Below are 12,290 nucleotides of genomic sequence, written 5' to 3'. Positions count from 1 at the left end.
AATGAGATAATCTAAGAGAAGAAGGTGAAATTGTGCCTGGTGTTTGGTACTAGCTACTCTTCCTTAGTGTTCCACTCTCAGACAGTCTTATACTAAGGGAGGGAAGCTGATGAAAGAATCAGACAGCTACGAGTCCTTCCCACTGGATGGGATTCGTTTGCATTTACTGTATCATTTTCTTTCTTTTCTTTTTTTTTTTTTTAATGTCTGATCTTATTTATTTGTTACTCTTACAAAATCTCATTTTTGACTGGACTCAGACTTAGAGGTAGAAGCTCTCAGAAAGGAAAGTCTGCATCTCTTGGCAATCTGTTCCTGGCATTTCCCCTTGGCCTCCTTCATTCTCTTAGCCAAAAGTTAAGCATATTCTGCAGCCTCATCCTTATTTTTCTTAGTACACTGTTTCTCCAGAGCAATATGCCGATGGTTATGTTACAGGACACGTGGAATAACAAAACACAGAATCTCAGGTGCTTCGGTCCTAGGTTTCTTACCTTCTTTGTTTGGGGGCTTTCTCACAACTTATTGGTGGACATCATCTTCTTGAGAGAGATTGAAAAGTTTGCGGATTCTGCTAGCTCTGTTGGGCTCCAGACGACGAGGCACAGTAGTAATAGTGAGACCGGAAATATCTTTCTCCCCTTTTTTCACAATAGACACAGAATCTCAGGTGCTTCGGTCCTAGGTTTCTTACCTTCTTTGTTTGGGGGCTTTCTCACAACTTATTGGTGGACATCATCTTCTTGAGAGAGATTGAAAAGTTTGCGGATTCTGCTAGCTCTGTTGGGCTCCAGACGACGAGGCACAGTAGTAATAGTGAGACCGGAAATATCTTTCTCCCCTTTTTTCACAATAGCCAAGTTGAGAACACTCAGATTGGCATCCACAATGCAACCCCGAACAGATTCTTTCTCCCGCTCTGGGTGAAGAATGGAAGGGTTATGTGATTTGAATCAGTGGTGGAAATGACAAACAAGGCCATGAGTCAAAACACTCTGTTTCAAGGTTTCTCCATGAAACAGAGTGTTTTGACTCATGGCCTTGTTTGTCATTTCCACCACTGATTCAAATCACATAACCCTTCCATTCTTCACCCAGAGCGTCAGCAGCAACTTCTGTGGCCATATGCTTCTCATAAAAGGTATGAAGTTTTCATTCATCATCTGCTTCAATGAGCTTCTGGCATCCAGTGGCTGGGAAAGAGATGTTCAGCTTCATCCTGAAGCAGCCAACCACCTCCAACGCACCATGAAATAGAGCTATTTTCTTCTTTAAAGATTTAAAGGAGCACTTGATAGCACTATTTTTGCTTTTTCCTTATCTAGTAGGCAGCTGCCTTTCTATCCACACTATCTCTTAAGTTCCTGTGAGGAAACTATGGTGTTTGACAATAAAAACACAAATTCATTTCTGGTTTGATTCAATCATAATCATATTGTCAACTTTATAAGATGTTAATTAAAGAATAAGAGACAATTAGGTGTGTTTTACAAGGCCTGATATGATGTGCCTAGTATGCCCAGAGAGTAAGCCAAGAGGTTGAAATGTGTCTCCTCTGTTCCTTGCTGTGATAATGTCTCAGTGAAATGCTCCTTAGAGGAGAGTTTCTTCTGATTCCAGGAGTGGGTGTTTAGCAATTCATTTTATTTGGGGATTTCACTCCGGAGCAGATCCTCTGAGGCGAAGGAATTCTACAGCTCTATTTCCAAGCATGTTCCATGGTTCCCCTCTCCTCTTAGGGGAGAAGATTCTGGAAAAGTTTTCACAGCAGTCTGTTGCCTTGATTCCAGAACCACCAAGGAACAGGGCCATTTTTAAAAATGTATTAGGGTAACACTGGTTAATAACATTATTTGAATTTCAGATATATAACTTTATAATATGACACCTGCATACTCCATATAATATAACAGCTGCATGCTCACCACCTGAAGTCTAGTCTCCTTCCATCACCACATATTTGACCCCGTTTACCCTCTTCATCCTCCCTCCACCCACCTTCCCCTCTGGTAACCACCATACTTTTGTCTGTGTCTATGAGTTTATTTACTTATTCTTTTCATTTTATTTTATATCCCACAAAAGCGTGAAATTATACAGTTCTTGTCCTTTTCCATCTGATTTATTTCACTTAACATGATATTCACCAGATTCATCTAGGTTGTCGCAAATGGCAACGTTTCATCTTTTTTATAGCTTTGTACTACTCCATCGTATATATGTACTACATCTTGTTTATCTAATCATCTATCAAAGGACACGTCAATTGTTTCCATGTCTTGGCCACCATGAATAATGCTGCAATTAATATAGGGATACATATATCTGTATGAGTAAGTGTTTGGGACAAAATATTTGCAAAGGATATCTCCTATAAGGGGCTAATATCCAAAATATATAAAGAACTCATACCACTCAACGATGACAACAACAACAAAAATCTGATTTAAAAATGGGCAGAGACTATGGAAAACATTATGGAGGTTCCTCAAAAAACTAAGAATTGATCTACCATTTGATCCAGCAATCCCATTTGGGTATTTACCCCAAAGACTTGAAAACCCATATCTGAAAAGAAATTTGTACATCGATGTTCATAGCAGCATTATTCACAGTATCCAGGACATGGAAGCAATTGAAGTGTCCTATGATAGATAATTGGCTAAATAAATAGAATATTTCTCAGCCATAAGAAGAGATGAAATATTGCCACTTGCGACAACATGGATGGACCTCGAGATAATCATGCTAAGTGAAATAAGCCAGACAGACAAAGTTGAAAATCACATGATATCACTTACATGTAGGATATAAACCTAAAAGCAACAAATGAGCAGGACAAACAAACAGAGACTCGTGGACATGGACTATAGGCTAGTGGTTACCAGAGGACTAAAGACTAGTGGTTACTAGTGGGGTGGGGAAAGATGGGGGGAGGTAGATGGGGTAAAGGGGGTCAAATATAGGGTTTAGGGAGAGAGTGAAGTGAGTAAAGGGGATCAAATATATGGTAGCTGAAGGAAACTGGACTTTGGGTGGTAAACACACAATAGAATAAACAGATGTCAAATGATAATGTGCACCTGAAAATTATATAATTGTATTAACCAATGTTACCCCAATAAACTTAATTTAAAAATTAAAATTAAAATTAAAAATGGGCAGAGGACCTAAATAGACACTTTTTCCAGGAAGCATCACTAGTTACAAGGGAAATGCATATCAAAACCACAATGAGATATCACTTCACACTTGTTAAAATGACTATTATCAATAAGACAAGAAATAACAAGTGTGGAAAGCATATGGGAAAAAAGGGAACCCTTGTACACTGCTGGTAGAAATATAAACTGGTGCAGCCACTATGGAAAACAGTATGGAGATGCCTCAAAAAATTAAGAATAGAGCTACCATATGACCCAGCTACCCTTCTTCTGATATCTACCTGAAAATTTTGAAAACACTTATTCATAAAGCAGGGCCATTTTTGAAGGAGCTCCACAACTGCCCTCTGAAGTCTCAGCTGTAACTGCATCTCTTATTTGGACCAAACAGACACACTTAAAGAAATGTCAGTGTCTTATTTCTTCACAAAGAATCTCACCCTTACTGGTTATGTGATCATTTTTTCATTCATCTTTGCTTCCTAGAGCATTGTTAGCTCAGATCTCATGGCTGAAATTCACACAACTACATGATGAGAACATAGGGATTCATCATACTATTCTCTTTTTAATATAAAACAACAGGAAAATACAGTTCAAGGTTAATGTTTCCAATATCAGCTCTTTGTAAAAATTAATAATTATATAATTAAGTTAAAATATCACTTTTAAGGAGAAAAAAATGAAGGAATGATGTAAGGTTCTTTTGACCTTGAATAATGTATTCACCATTTCATAAGTATTTGGACTTGAACTCTTTTTTTTTCATGTATCATATTTGATAGTTGACTCGTATTGGCCCCAGCATCACACTCTGTACCCAAGATTCCTCACCATTCTCCAAGGGACAGGAGGGGACATTCCCAGCAGAAAAGACTGTTTGACTTTGCCCTGTATCCTCCAACCCTCCATATGGGAGGCCATGTTGGAAGTGTCAGTACTTAAAGCACTAATTTAAACAGAAAATATAAATAGAAATTTGAGAAGCATAATTAAGAAGCCATGACTCCTCACACTACTTCTAGTTCCCTGTCTCCAGTCGCCAGTCCTTGAAGCTTAACAAATTACGTAAAGAACCTACTGGCTACATCAAGAAACCAGAATCAAACATTTGGACTCACAAAAAGCCTCATACAACCTTTAAGGACCTTATTCATGGTATCTCCTTTATTGGCACCTACCATATGCAGAATCTTCTGTTATAAGAGTCTCTGTGGTGAGAGACATGGAAAGTTCTTCTTTTCTCCTCTGAAGTTCCCAAAACAAGTAGAAGTATCCGCTTTGGTACCACCCTTGTGTCTGTCTCCAAGGAACCTCCAGCCACAGGTATTGTTTTCCTCAATGGTTCTGTGGAGTTCCCATCTCTTAGAGCTTTAGTGTCCAAGTCCTGTAAGTGTTGTTTAAAAGACCCAATCACCTCATTTCTACTTGAGAACTAAAAATAATCTAGCTAGTTATAACCCCAAACCTGTTGAAACGATGGCTGCATTAAATAACCCCACTAATATAAGATCATGCTACATTTTAATATACCAAAAAAAAAAAAAAAAACAAAACTGTTTTCTTTAATATGGACTTGGGAGTCTATTGTTTAAAAAAAGAAAAAAGAAAAAAAAAAAACACCTAGAGAAGAAAACAAATTGGGCAATTGACCAGGCTATGTGTTCTCATGTATACATAAGAAATTCTTCCACTTCTGTTAAAAAATTAAAAAGTAAGTTCTTTGTTGCAATACAATTCTGACACTAACTACCCAGAATTAGGTCATATTTCACAGGCTAAGGATACAGTCTTCCAGAAGACTCTCCTCACCTCAAACACCAGCCCAAGCTCCAGGGTTCTCAGGCTATTGCACTTCTGACCAACTGGTTAAAAATTCGAAGGTTTCCACTACCTTCTCAGGTTCAATAATTCACTAGAACAAATGAAAAACTCAGGAAAGTGGTATACTTATAATTACAGTTTTAATATAAAAGACGAAATAAGAACCAGCCAAATGAGAACATAGGGCAAGATCTGGGAGGTTCTCAAACACAAACCCTCTGTGTCCTCAGGACAGGTCATCCTCCCAGCACATTAGTGTCTATCATCAGCAAGGAAACTCACCCAAGCTCCAGGTGTCCAGAGTTTTTATTGGCATTACATTCGTTACATAGACATAATGATTGAATCATTGGCCACATACTGAACTCAATCTCCAGTTCTCCTCCCCTCACTGAAGGTTGGGCTGATATCATTTGGCTCTAAGTTCTAACCCTCTAATCACGTGGTTGACCTTTCTATAATGGCCGACCCCTATTCTGAAACTTTCTAGGGGCCCACCATGAGTCACCTCATTAGCATAAACTCAGGTATATCTGAGGCACCCACCTTGAATAACAAAGACTCTCCTACCCCTCTTTGTCATTTAACACTAATAACAACTAATAAACAATTCAAATAGCATTTGGAATCCAAATTTCAAGCAAGGCTGGGATTCTGTACCCAAGCTCTCCTTGGCTGACTTGGTGGGGCTACTTTTAGTAACAATGATAGGACAACAATACCAGACCTGGCCTGATTAAGTAAGTCATGATTAGAAAGTACTTTTGGTTCCCAATAAAAATGGAAAAATAGGTATGCTGCTAATTATGCTGCTAATTATGACTGTGGTTCAATAAGTAGGCTAATTTAGAAGCGAGGGTTGGGTTATTTGACAGTTTCTACAAAGGGTAGAATTCGGCAGAAAGCCTCTAGAGAGGCAAATCTCATGCACCCCTAAACGAAAATGTGGAAATGATTATCCTGATAACAAGACTGGAAATGTTTGAGGCATTTGAGTATTTTGAGGACTTGCTCTAAACTATGACTTTCGCTAATTGGAACATAAATAGCTATCCATGAAGAGGGCCTCATTCTTTGATAGATCTCCTGTGAAGTCTCTGTCCTTAGAGTAAAATATTTATATCTAGATATAAGAGATAATGGGTTTGAAAATCCTAATTACCAAAATTTGCTTAATCTCATCAACAACATAATTACTTCTCCACATTCAGAAACAAAGTATTTAATGTGAAAAAAGGGTAGGGCGTTCTGTGGTTTTAGTTGCTTGTTTTGCTTTGTTTTACAGAGTGGGTAATGGAAACTTATTTTCATTAGCGATCATCCTTGATGTGTGTTTCTTTAATTCCAAATAGGGGAGGAATTTGTTTTTATGTCTTATGTCACTAGCATATGTGTTCCTTTCATATCAAGTAATAAATGGCATCCTAATACTTTATTAGTATTACTTTCACTACATTCCCCCAAGTGCCTGTTGGTCTCAGGAGCAAAAATCTTGGCACCGACTCTCTCCTATGGCAGTCAACACACAACTAGTACTGGGGTACCTTCCCCAGTCTGACTCCTCTATTGCTTCTTTTTCGCTATCACTTTCCTCGGTGTCTTTGGCCATCGCTGCAAACATCTAACTGCAATTCAGAGCAGGTGGCATAAAAGTATCATGTGTAAATAGACACAGTAGGGAATTCGATCTGCGTTCAGATCTGGCACTTCTTCTGTAAGCTCTTCAACTGGATTCTGAGTTCTTAGGGACAGTGACCTCTTTCTTCCTCTCTAATTTCTTTTCCTGTGCCTGGTACATTACCATAATCCCATCTAGCTGTTGATTGGTTAGTTGATAATTAGATTCACCCTTTTAGCTATTATACAAAGAAAAGCTTAGGAAATGTGTAAACTGGTTAGTATAAAAAAAGAAATCTGAAATCATATCCTCACAATGAACAAAAATATAGCACAAACGTTATACTAATAAAATTGTCAGGAGGAAGAAGTTCGCTTGTACTATGAAGGAAAAGACTACTTTCTGTTCAATTAGTACATCTAAATGTTTTGTGTATAGAACTTCAGAAAAAAATATAGAGTTCTATAGGGTAATGACATTTGGGTGAATTTTTAATTCTGTTCACCAAATATTCTATGAAAGATTATATGTTAAAATTAAGAAATACGAAGGAAAAAACAAGGCAGATATAGTAAGTCCATTAAAAATGTTTTGGCTCTTTCATTTAAAATTTTTAGTAATAAAGTATTCCATTTAAAAATAAATAGATGGGAAAAAGTCAGTCTTTGGGAACTTTTCACTCTGAAAAGGGAAGTAAAATTATATTGATAAAAATAATTTTTTCCATTGGTTTATTGGTAAGGCTAATGGCTATTACAGCTTCAGCGGTCTCAAAAGTAGACTTTGTAAAGGTGACTGGAGCTGCAGCCATGCTCTTTTAGATAAAGCAACCTTTCTGGATAGGTGATATTTACTGTAAGCCTTTAATGTAAATCAATCAATGAATGAACAGTATAGCTGAACACTGAGTACATATGTTTGTCTTTTTTCTGTCTAAATGTTTGCCTTAAACTGAGTCAATTCAATTATGCAGACATTGTAGAACTTGGCCTAGATCAAGATAACATAATAGGCAGGAAAGACAGGCAAATATTCTGAAGACTGTGGCTTAAGGAAAAGTAGAATTTGTTGAGACAAGCACATTCATAAGGCCAAACCCTATACTTCTACGTTAATTTGTAAACAACTGTCATAGGTTAAATTGTGTTAAAGTCCTTACCCCTAGTACCTGTGAATACAACTGTATTTTATAATGGGGTCTTTGCGGATAATCAAGCTGAGATCATTAGGGTGATCCCTAATCTAATAGAACTGGTATCCTTATAAAATGGGGAAAATTGGAGACAGAGACAGACACATACATAGGAGGAAGGCAGAAATCAGAGCGATGCATCTAAAGCCAAGGAACACAGAAAACTGCTAGCAGACACCCAGAAGGCAGGGGACAGGCATGGAATAGATGCTCCATGCCTGTCCCCTGCCTCTGAAGGAACCAACCCTGCCAACATCTTGATCTTGTACTTTGGGCCTCCAGAAGTGTAAGACAAATATTTGTTGTTTATGCCACCCAGTTTACAGTACTTTGTTAGGTTAGCCCAAGAAAACTATACAATAATCATTGCTTTGTAGGCTACGCAGGTGGCCTAAACAGGAAGTTTAGGCTTGAAACCAGTGTGTGCCTGCCGTACACAAAAACGTATCTAAAGCTGAAAACGTTTTGCCAGGACCTGAGGGATAAAGTACTTTGGGTCAGAAGATTTTTTTTAAAATCAACTTTATCAAGGTATAATTTAAATATAATAAAATGCATTCATTGAAACTGCACAAATTCAATGAGTTTTGGCAAATGTGAGACCATTCCAAGCAAGCTGTGAAACATGTCTTGGAAAGTTCGCTCATGGCCCTTTCCAGCCAATCCCCCGACTGGCATCTTAGGCAAACATCCCTTTTTTATCACTGTAGATTGATACTGAGGAGTCAAAAGTTATATGTGGATTTTTGACCGCCGGGGGGGTCAGCACCCCTAATCCCTGTATTGTTTAAGGATCAACTGTAGTTGTAGGATTCTGTTTAAAATGTTGTGTGATACTCTTTTACCAGCAGTGATTAACACAAACCACAGTAAGAAATACATTGTACCTAGCGGCCCATACTTTATGTATGACTGAGACCAAAGTTTCATAAAATAATCTCTACTATGTGCAACAAACTCTGATTTATTCACTTGCTCCTTCATTTGTTCGGTCTATGTTTATACGATTATATAAAATGGTGGAGTAACATCTATTTAAAGGACAGGAATCTAGAAGAGAGGCAAACACCCCATCCTTTTCATTTGATCTTCTTTTTGAAGATCTAACTAAAATTCTCTGAGGTCACAGTTTCTTTTCTGTTATAGAACAATAGGTAGCCCACACACCTAATATTCACATAGACGGTATTTCCTTGAGAAATCTTTAAACAATTTCATCATCATTTTGTGACTAGGAGATCTTAGGCACAAATGATTTAGATTCTATGACCTGTCGTTGGTCAAAATGCATAATGCATAATCCAAAATGGGCTGCAGGACTTCTGTCCCAGGAGAAGTCTCTCCACTCAGTGCTCTACATTGCCCTCTCCTGGTGCACTGAAGTTCACATCCAGGCAGCTCAAGAGTCCCAAATCTTAGACAAATAAATGCATCCTTCGCTTAAGCAGTAGGCGGATGTACATGAACTTCTGTTCACTTCTGGACCAAGAAGAAAAAAGAAAATGAAAAGTAAAATAATAAGAAAAGAAAACATGTGGATCTGTCTAGCTTCAGTAATTCAAATTAAATTAGAATTATTCTTCATTTACCCATCTACCACTGAGTTCTTTAGTTCCTTTTTCTTTTCTTTCTTTCTTTTTGTTCTTTTTTCAAGAAATAAATGCAAAATGGCTCATCAAAATAGCAATGAATAAGTAGTTGGGAAGAAGGAGCCCAAGTTTGATGTTGTCTTATTTCTAACAGAATGGAAAAAAAAAATTCCTAAACCCAAACCCTATAATTCAACCCAACATGTCGCTACTCTCTGATTAAAGCATTTTTTAAAATAACAGATAGAAAGTTGAGATCTGCATCGAGATAAGATGGTTAGCATAGATCAAAAGGAATTGTACACATGTCAGTTAGATTAAGTGACAGGGTATGGGGTCCCATATCCAGTTACTTTATGCACGAGTACATTTGCTGAATGCAGTTCCTCTTAACAGGCTAGCTACGCATAGATGGAAGCCAGGGAAATTAATGGAGGGCAATCTATAATGGTTAGAGTGTTCATTCTGACATGGATCCAAGACCACATTTCTCTTAATTAGTAATACTACTATAATTTTTTATAGCTGTCTATCTCGCCCTGCCCAGGATAGTAAATTGTCTTTGAAACTTTCATCTGACATTTCTGAGGGAGTCAGTATTATGTTGTAAGTACTTGATATCCCATATACATAAACTTAATTAGATATAGACAGACTATTTCCCCCAAGCCTATTAGAAGGAAAAAATATTTAAAATCCCCCTCCAATAAATTGCACTGAAGTCATTTTGAGAAGCAAAAGGGGCAAGTAATGTAGAATAATGTCAAAATCAATGGAGCCCAGAAAAGAATAGTAAGTTATTTGGGGGGTGAAGTGGAATTGGGGTGAGGAGAGGATAGGGAGGAATAGTTTACTTGCTAAGTAAAATGGAAGAGTCAGACAGTGGTTATTTTTCTGGAAGTGTGAATTAACAATAAACGAGTGCTGCTAAAGACTACTATTGATGCCACATGTTTCTTAGGGATGCCATTTATACATTACCCTTCATGAAGATGATATTGGTTAGTCAAGGCCAGTCTATAAATCAGAGAAGTTAAAAATCTATGTTAGGGAAATTCTATGCAGCTTAACATGGGGATTGCTTGCTTACTTAACATAGTTACAGAAATCTAAAATTCTAGAGCTGGAAAAGACCTTCTCGTTACTTTCACCAGGCTTACCTACCCCCAGTTTAGTAATAATCAAATCGAATCACCTTTTAGTTAAAACTATTCCATACCCTTGATAATCCAACAGGCTAGGATTATGGTGAAGGGACTGAGGCACAAAATTTAAGGGGATGTGGTGCTCAAAACATCAGTAATTGAGATAAATAATACTTTAACCTCCCCTACCCAAATCCCACCTCTGTTGGACCCTGTCTTTATATAAAATTTTGATGTATTGTTCATCATGGAAATTTTGCATTTATTTTGATATTTGAAAATATTACTTACCTTGATTACTGAAGTTATTGGTATTCTTAAATTTTCCATCCTGAGGCAAGTGTTTCACTCACCTCACAATAGTCCTGGAGCTGTAAACCCATTCCAATATTTATAAAACTTCAGATTCAGAAATTTCTTCCTTACATCTAAAGCAGGGTTTCTTAACTTCGGCACTACTGACATTTTGGAAGCCAGACAATTCTTTGTTGTGGGGGTTTGTCTTGTGTATTGTTGGATGTTTAGCAGCATTCCTGGCCTCTACCCACGAGATGTCAGTAGCACCATCCATTTCCCTCCTTCCATCATCATTGCCCAATCACCCCTGATTGAGAGCCATTGATCTAACAAAGTTTTTCATGCTGTAAACCACCCCATTCCCTCCCATTGTGTCCTCAGTAGATAGAAAGCAGCTTTTCATCATTTTCTAAATAACAACCCCATGAGATTCTTTGCTTTGTAGAGTGTATGTTTACTTTATAATCTGATTAGAGTGATGGTAATCATGTTAGCATGTCTAGACATACCAAGGTCAAATCCCTGGCCTTTGTAAGGTTTATTCCTGTCTAATATCTGACATCTTAGTAGACCACTTGGCCATTTGAAGCAGCAGCTTCTTCCAGAAGTTCAGAAATGCCTTGTAATTATAACCCTTTTGTCCAACTGTAAACTCAATTCCCTCATTGCATTAGGCCACAAAGATTAGTTATCCCCCTAACCACGTTTCATTCTCTTCAAAGTGAATTTCATCTTAGAATTAATCAATAACTTTTATGTAAGCAATCGTATCTTTTTCCATCTCAGAAGCTAAGGCTCTAATGAGTCAGATTGTATTAAATAATCCAGCAATTCAACTTCCTCTGTGATCTTTGTTTTTTAAATACCACAATTTTAGGAAGACTTTTTGCCTGTAATAAGCAGGAAAGATTTAGTAAAGTAAAAATCAAATTCATTACAAAAATTTTAAAGCCCAGAGTTAGACTTGGAAATCAAATCACACTTGGAAGGTAAAAATTCATTTCTGGATACTAGTTTTGTAGGAACATACTTAAAACTCTCATAATCATCCATGCAAATGGCAACATGGATCACAAATAGGTAGTCGGGTAGATAAACTAGAAATTATTCCCAGGTATACATAATCTTCCACCTTCACCCTCTACTCTGTTGAACTTTTATAAAATTCTGGGTATACACGTGTTTTCTCTTCTAGGTATGAATGGTTGTATGTGGAGGTCAACCTATATTCAAGATAACGAGTTTGGATATAACACCAGTTGGAGTTGTTAGCTGCAAGCAACAAAAACTAACTCTGACTGAGATAGCAGAAAAAAGCATTTGTTGTCGAATTGGTGGATAGCTCGACATTATTGGGACCAGGCTAGAGAAAAAGACCAGAGAAGCAGGTGGAACCCAACCCAAACACACCACCTAACCCCTCTAGTGAAGAAACCACACCACTGTCCCCACCACTGAACA

At 37.5% G+C, this 12,290-nt stretch overlaps 1 pseudogene; it reads right to left on the bottom strand.

Moving 5' to 3' along the window:
* Positions 1 to 240: 240 nt before the first annotated feature.
* Positions 241 to 1,218, bottom strand: LOC102895227 (annotated as a pseudogene).
* Positions 1,219 to 12,290: the final 11,072 nt, after the last annotated feature.

The sequence above is a fragment of the Pteropus alecto genome, unplaced genomic scaffold, assembly GCF_000325575.1.
Source record: "Pteropus alecto unplaced genomic scaffold, ASM32557v1 scaffold131, whole genome shotgun sequence".
Taxonomy (NCBI): domain Eukaryota; kingdom Metazoa; phylum Chordata; class Mammalia; order Chiroptera; family Pteropodidae; genus Pteropus; species Pteropus alecto.
The sequence above is the reverse complement of the archived record's forward strand: the minus strand, read 5'-3'. Positions and strand labels throughout refer to the sequence as shown.